General features: G+C 46.3%; 1 long non-coding RNA gene across 1 annotated transcript; it reads left to right on the top strand.

The window, feature by feature from the left end:
• Positions 1-6894: 6894 nt before the first annotated feature.
• On the top strand, positions 6895-7696 carry LOC308476007. Its single transcript, XR_013985635.1, has 2 exons — positions 6895-6950; positions 7548-7696. It is a non-coding gene; the product is annotated as an uncharacterized lncRNA (long non-coding RNA).
• The last annotated feature ends 429 nt before the right edge of the window (positions 7697-8125 follow it).

Here is an 8125-nt window from a genome sequence, read left to right as displayed (position 1 = left end):
TTGATTTCAGTAAGGCTTTTGACAAAGTCGCCAATGATAAGTGTATACATACATGCCAACCTTCCGATCAGTAAGCCTAAGAGGCTCAGTGGTTTAGACCACCTGCGCCTGCCACCCATTCGAATCTGCACGATGGGGTGAGCTCCCGTTGCTGTGTCCCAGCTTCTGCCAACCTAGCAGTTCAAAAGCACACCAATGCAAGTAGATAAATAGGTACCATTGTGGCGGGAAGGTATACAGTGTTTCCGTGCGCTCTGACTTTTGTCACAGTGTCCCGTTGTGCCAGAAGTAGTTTAGTCATGTTGGCCACATGACCTGGAAAGTTGTTTGTGGAGAAACGCCTGTTCCCTTGGCCTGAAAGCAAGATGAGCGCCACACCCCATAGTAGCCTTTGACTGGACTTAACCGTCCAGGGGTTATTTGCCTTTACCTTTTACCTACATACATGCACATATTTGTATGTCTATGTTATACATATTTTTATATAGATAGAGGAATACTATTTAAATGTTCAGAACAAGGATGATATTGCAGTCAGTAAAATGACTCTAGCAAGCAAATGTCTTTGTTTGGAGCATTTCCTGTTCTTTTGCTGTGAGATCTACTTGGGCCAGTAGATGGCACCATTTCATTTTGCTTTTTGCAATCTTGCAATTTAGATTCCGATACATGATGGAATCAACATATACTTACATTGTGGGTAAAAGAAACCAAAAGCCAGAATCCTAAACACAGTTACTTGGGCATTAATTTCATTGAACTCAGTAGTCCCTTTAACTGAGTTGAAATTCATAAGATAACACTATTTCAATTATTATGAGACATTTCTTTTAGCAGTCATTTATAATCACTCAGGGGGAAGGCCCCGGTATTATTAATATTTTTTAAGTGCCTGTAAATTATTTTTCCCTCCCTAGAACCCCCCCCCCCCCATTGTGAAGCATGATCACTAAGACTGGTAGCATTTTCTCTACCAGCTTTAGATATTTCCTGGGATTTGCTTTTAAAAGATGTGTGCACAAATGCACAAACACACACACACACACACACACACACACGCCATAGAAATACTGGCATACTTGGACAGAAAGGAAAAGGGTTTTGGAATACAGGGGAGGAGTGTTTGAGGAGTGGGAGACAAACATACACCCCAGATTCATTACAGCTATCTCTGCCCATGCAGGTAGTGGCAAGCAGTGCAATAGCAATGAATATCCATGACTGCAAATAATGGAAATGTGCAGAAGCTGTTCTGCCAAATGTGCTGTCACAGTAAAACTTGTTCTATGTTACCTGTTTGTGACATGAGGCCCTTGCGCGTCAAGGTCCCCAAGACACCCCCCCCAAGAAAAACACAATTGACACTTAAATTTTGTTTAAGGTTTTTGGCATAATTTTGGCCACAACTTTATTCAAATACAGCAATGTGAGTGGTTGCTTAGGCATTGGTAGCACTAACTGCCCCCGCACAGGGACAGCTCTGACATTCGCACCCCCCGTGAAGTCAGGAAGGGTAAGTCACCTGGGGAGAGAGACGGGACTGGGAACCATGCCTCACCTCTCCCCAGCATGCTCCCAGGGGCTTGCGTGGCCCTAGCCCCTTGCCAGGGGGTTTCGGACAAAAGCATGGGGGAGCCCCTGGGTTCCTTTAACGGTAAAACCCTTCAGCAGCAGCAGCAGCATTTTGGAGGGGCAGACACAGCCGAATTCATACCCCCCAGCAATTCCAGACCAATGCCTAACCGCAAACCTTACAAGTTGTGACAATTTGCTACGCGGTAGGCGACAACCAAGTGGCACACACTAATCAGCCAAATGGCAAAATTCCTACCGGGCCCCTGCCCCAAAGCAGACGACCCCATGACAGGCAATAGCAAGGTCAAGCAAACAGCCTAACATTAGGGAAGGGAGGGCGGGTGATCCGAAGCATGCAGCGAAAGACGACGTCCGTTGCTGCGTGCCTTGTATTTAACAAAAAGGGCTGTCAATCACTAATTGGCAACATCTAAATTTCCCCATTAACAGCCCGCCCCTGCTTACAGGATGGCCAAACCATTTGCCTAGTAACAGTGAGGTGTCTTGTCAGCCCCGCCCGCAACCTGTGCTCTCCATGAGGGAGAACACACTTTGTCTAAAACAACATAAAATATAATGAATGCTGATGTTTTTAGAAAAGCATCTGAAGAATCTGTGTCTGGAGCAGGGGGCAGGGGTAGGAGGAGATATGAAACTACCATTTAACACAGGAGACTGCCATTGAAAGAGTTATTGCTTCCTTCTGTAAAAACTCCCTGCAGACTCAAAACTAGAACACCCAAGAGAGAACTAAACTAGATCTCACCTTTGAAATGCTAGTTTTGAAGTGAGAGGGGAGGTGTTAATGTTTTTTTATTTTTATAAAATCGGGACAAACCTCCAAACATTTGGTGAGACAGCAAGAAGAACAAAAAAATTGAACCAGCTATAGATGCATGCATGGCATGGGGCTACTGCTCATGTATAAAATTTGGAAATGGGAGGAAAAGGAAACCCAGGACTGAGTGAACAGTGGTGAATGATAAGAATGGAAAACTGGACATGAGTGGCATGGCCATCCCTACCATTAGGGAAACAGAGGTGGTAGATACTGGGGGTGTGGGTAGAAGCAGAGCCCTCATTCTCCCTGAGCTCCCTAAGTTCCCTAAGCTAATTTGCTGCACTTAGATGAGGAAAAGGGTGCTGTCCCTTTACTAGTACAACTGTCAGCCTGATTGGATTCTGTATATAGAATCGTAGAGTTGGAAGGGACCCTGAGGTTCATCTAGTTCAACACTGTGCAATGCAGGAATCCATCCCACAGCAATCCCTGGGTGGGCTCGAACCAGCAACGTTCTGGTAAATAGCCAGACACACTGACCCATCAAACCACAGAGGCCCTAGGAGAGGAGCCACCATCTTGACCTTCGCTTCAGGGCCAACAACCTGCCTTGGTTTCATTATATATGTGGCACCCACAGCTCTTCTCCCCAACAGAGGAGAGGGGATCAGGAGGAATGGCAGGGGGATCAGGGGGATCAGAATGGCCAGGGGATAAGGAGGAATGGCAGGAAGTTCTGCCATTGCTGCTCCCTAGCATCTGCTTCCTGGGGCCATTGAATCACTCAGTCTAATGGTAGGGCCAGCCCAATGAAAATAATTCCTAGGATGGGAACAGTAAGAGAGGGTATACAGTGGTACCTAGGGTTAAGAACTTAATTCGTTCTGGAGGTCTGTTATTAACCTGAAACTGTTCTTAACCTGAGGTACCACTTTAGCTAATGGGGCCTCCTGCTGCGCGATTTCTGTTCTCATCCTGAAGCAAAGTTCTTAACCTGAGGTACTATTTCTGGGTTAGTTGAGTCTGTAACCTGAAGCGTCTGTAGCCTGAAGCATCTGTAACCCGAGGTGCCACTGTATATTTGGATTTGTTGGTGGGACTTCGATGACACTGAAAAGAGTGGGTGGAGGGACATCAAGAACACTGGATTTCAGCAGATAAAAATTTGGTGGAATGTGTGATGTGTTGGATGGAATTGATTAGGCGGAAGTGATGTGGGAAAAGAATACGGAGGGTAATGGAAAGTTTTCAAAGATAAATTAAATGCCGTGCACAGCCAGGTTATGCATGTCAGATGGCAATAAATATAGCAGAAGTGAGGAGAGAGGCCAAGGTGGAGAACAAGTACGTACAAAATGCAATCACGGATAAGAAAGGGAATATGAGGAGTATAAAACATCAGGTACAGAGAAGGGCTGATAAGAATACAGAATGAAGCAGAAGGAGTGTAAAAAATTGATAAGAAAAACAAAGAGGGGGAATGAAAAGAAAATGGCACAAAAGGTAAGATAAAATAAGTTGGTTTTTTGTTGTTAGCAGAAAAGGGAGCAGACAACAGTTGTTTGACACAGTAAAAATAATTTATTGGGAGGCAATGGAAATATTTCTCAAACAGTTGCATTTTTGGCCTTGGTACTCAGGAAGAAAGATGGAACAGGGATGCCAGAAACATCTATAAATGTGCCAGGGAGTGAGTGGAGAGAGGGGAAGAGAAATAAGATTGTTCCAGAGGAGGTGGCTGCAAATTAATATGGATGAAGAGTTGCAAAAGTTCAGGACCATAAGGGATTTGTCAAGAGTTTTAAATGAAGCTGCAGATGAGTTTGGTAACAACTTAGCACAGTGATGGAGGTAGCCAGCCTGCCCTGTTTCCTTATAGGGATTTAGTATTTTAAAAGGGAATGCTCCTTGGAAAGGAGGTTGAAGCAGAATTGGAAGCTTCGCCACTTGAAAATAGCCAGGACTCTCTGCCTTTGATGGTTTTTCCCAGGTAAAAATAAACAAACAGAATCTCAACCACACATGAATTTTTTCCCCATAGAAAATCTAACAGGAAGTTACTCATTTTGTTGAGGCACACTACAACAATCTGTTTCTTTGCCATAGCCCTTTAAGAATATGACAATACAAAATGATTATATGGGCCTGGAAACCTATTAAGATTGTGCCTTTTAGCTTTTATTTTATTTATTTATTTATAAAAAATATATACTGCTGCATCACAAAGATATATCACAGTGGTTTACAACAATATAAAAACATAAAACCAGACAAAATCATAAAAAGTTAAAAACAAGTTAAAAACAAAAAGAAATTTAAAACAAACATCAATAGACCCTTGTGGAGGTGTACCCAGTGCTCCCCCCCCCCTTAGGTTGTTGTTAAAAAGTGTGGCACTTACTGTAACAACTTCATGGTGAGTACTGGCACCTATTTTCTGGAGGGGGGAGCACTGGGTGTACTCTTAATTGCTTGCATAGGCCTGATGGAATAGAAAAGTTTTCAGCATGCATTTAAAAGTTGGCACCAAAGGTGCCCACTGAATCTCTGTTGGCAGAGTGTTCCACAGGACTAGGCCAATGGCAATAAAGAATCAGTTTCTCATTGTGTCCAATGAGCTTCACCAACTTGGGGAATGATGAAAGATGCTCCTGCAGATGATCTTAGTGATCAAGCAGGAATATAAGGGTTCAGGTGATTCCTGAGGTCACAAATGCATGGACTAGTGGTCAGGCTGTCCCTGTCAAGGAATTGCCATAGTTGGTGAACTATACAAAGCTGGTGAAAGGCACCCCCAGACACAAAGGACACATGGGCCTCTAAGCAACAAGGATGTGTCTAGGAGTACCCCCAAAATACACACCTGCTCCTTCAGAGGGAGTGCAACTCCATCCAGGACAGTTAATGCCAATTTCCTGATCATGGGAAGCACCCACCCAAAGAGCTTCCATCTTCCCTGGATTCAAACACAGCTTACTGGCATTCATCCAGACCACCATTGCATCCAGACACCCGTCTAAAGTGTTCTCAGTCTCTCCTGATTCAGATGTTGTGGAGAAGTAGAGCAGTGTGTCGTCATCATACTGGTGACACCTCATTCCAAAACTCTGAATGACCACACCCAATGGCTTCATATTAAATAGCACTGTACCCTTTGGAAACCCATAGCACAAATACCAGAAGTCAAGTAACACTCACCCTCTCTGGGCAAGAACCTGAAGATATGTAATACAGTGCATTCAATACCAATCTCACTAAGTCTATCCAGGAGAATACCATGGTTGTTGGCACCAAATTTTCATTTTATCTTCAGAATGCATTTAAAAAGCTTGGCTAGCCTCCTTGGATGCTGAATGCAGTTACTTTTCCAACCCATTCCCCAATTTCCTCGGAAATTGATCTTGGCAGACCTTTCCAAATCAGGCTGTATCCATAGGATTATCAATATAATAATAATAATTTATTATTTATACCCCGCCCATCTGGCTGACATGATCATATCTTTCATTTCTCCTTCTGAGTATTTTAAATAGGATTTTTGAAAGTTGCATATTCCATGTGTGCAGCTACATTAATTTTTCCAAAGCTTGGGAAACTATGTGTGCTTTAAAAGGAAAGCCAAAGGTATATTCTTCATGCTTCAGCCTATGAGACTGCTCTTGCTTTTCAGAGATGATTTCTTTTGACAAGGGCAGACAGCTAGATTTGTGAATATTCTACATCTTCTAGACCTTGCTGCTTTTTTCTCTGGGAATCTGACCCTGAATTCACAGACATCCAATATCCTGGTAAGCCATTGCCGTAGACTGATGAACAGGAACATTTCCACAATTTATTCTGAAGTTAAACCGAACTGTTAAAGGCGCTCTATGCATTTACTATCATATAATACCCCCAGGATGGTCAAGATGAGCAGAAAACAGTTGAAGATAAAGTGGTGCCTCGCAAGACGAAATTAATTCGTTCCGCAAGTCTCTTCGTCTTGCGGGTTTTTCGTCTTGCGATGCACGGTTTCCCATAGGAATGCATTGAAAATCAATTAATGCGTTCCTAGGGAAACCGCCTTCAGACCAGGTCCGGGGACAGTCTGTCCCCGGACCTCTTCTGAAGGCTGGGGGGGGGGGATAAGGGCTTTTCTTCCCACCCCCAGCATTTTAAAAAACCCCGGGACAGCGGAGGACTTCTCCGCTGTCCGGGCGATCTTAAAATGCTGGCGGGCGGCATTTTAAAATCGCCCCGGGACAGCGGAGGACTTCTCCGCTATCCGGGGCGATTTAAAAGCCCCTGGGAAGGCAGGCAGGGGGGACAAAGACTTTTGCCCCCCGCCAGCCTTCAGAAGGTGTTCCCGCCCCCCCGCCCCGCTTCGGAGCACCGTTCCGAAGCGGGGCGGTGGGGGAAGGTGTTCCCACCCCCCCGCCCCGCTTCGGAGCACCGTTCCGAAGCGGGGCGGTGGGGGAAGGTGTTCCCACCCCCCCCGCCCCGCTTCGGAGCACCGTTCCGAAGCCGGGCAGTGGGGGAAGGTGTTCCCACCCCCCCGCCCCGCTTCGGAGCACCGGGAGAAGCGATCTCCCCGCAGCCCCTTGCTTCAAAAGAGGTCCGGGGGCAGCGGGAAGCGCTTCGCGCTGCCCCCGGACCTCTTTTGAAGCAAGGGGCTGCGGGGAGATCGCTTCTCCCTGCAGCCCCTTGCCCCCGGACCTCTTTTGAAGCAAGGGGCTGCGGGGAGATCGCGATCTCCCCGCAAACCCTTGCTTCAAAAGAGGTCCGGGGGCAGCGGGGAAGAAGCGCTGCGCTTCGCGCTGCCCCCGGACCTCTTTTGAAGCAAGGGGCTGCGGGGAGAAGCGATCTCCCCGCAAACCCTTGCTTCAAAAGAGGTCCGGGGGCAGCGGGGAAGAAGCGCTGCGCTTCGCGCTGCCCCCGGACCTCTTTTGAAGCAAGGGGCTGCGGGGAGATCGCGATCTCCCCGCAAACCCTTGCTTCAAAAGAGGTCCGGGGGCAGCGGGGAAGAAGCGCTGCGCTTCGCGCTGCCCCCGGACCTCTTTTGAAGCAAGGGGCTGCGGGGAGATCGCGATCTCCCCACCGCCCCTTGCTTCAAAAGAGGTCCGGGGGCAGCGGGAAGCGCTTCCCGCTGTCCCCGGACCTGGGGCTGCGGGGAGAAGATTGCTTCTCCCCGCCGCCCCTTGCTTCAAAAGAGAAGACCCGCTGTCCCCGGGGCAAGCTTCGTTTTGCGAAGCAAGCCCATAGGGAAATTCGTCTTGCGAGGCAACTCGAAAACGAAAAAACCTTTCGTTTTGCGAGTTTTTCGTCTCGCGAGGCGTTCGTCTTGCGGGGTACCACTGTAAACGGATTCCTAGAAAACCATATGCACTGCTCCTTTTATCTACCTGAAAGGGCTGGGTATCTTTTTGTCGAGGAAATCCATATACAAATAAAGCACAGAATTAGTACTATACATTTAGGGCCCTGTTATGAAACTTTGCAGGCACACACAGAAACAATGAGAATCATTGCACTGAAAAAGTTGAATTGCAATTTTATATGGCAAAACCAGTTTGTGTTGTAGGTAGAAAAGAGCAAATGAGACTGCAGTGCACATCCACATATCATAGATTGGAACATGATGTTCCTCTTCACACTCTCATATTCTTAATTCAAATCTATATATAATAAACAAATATATCAGAACAAAGAATAGTGCAATATTTTCAAAGGAACCTGATGAGCTGCTATTGTTAACACAACTTCCTAATATTAGTGCTTTTATATTGTGGC

Source organism: Podarcis pityusensis, assembly GCF_964106645.2.
Source record: "Podarcis pityusensis genome assembly, chromosome: 4".
In the NCBI taxonomy this organism is placed as follows: domain Eukaryota; kingdom Metazoa; phylum Chordata; class Lepidosauria; order Squamata; family Lacertidae; genus Podarcis; species Podarcis pityusensis.
This window is presented reverse-complemented; position numbering and strand designations above follow the sequence as displayed.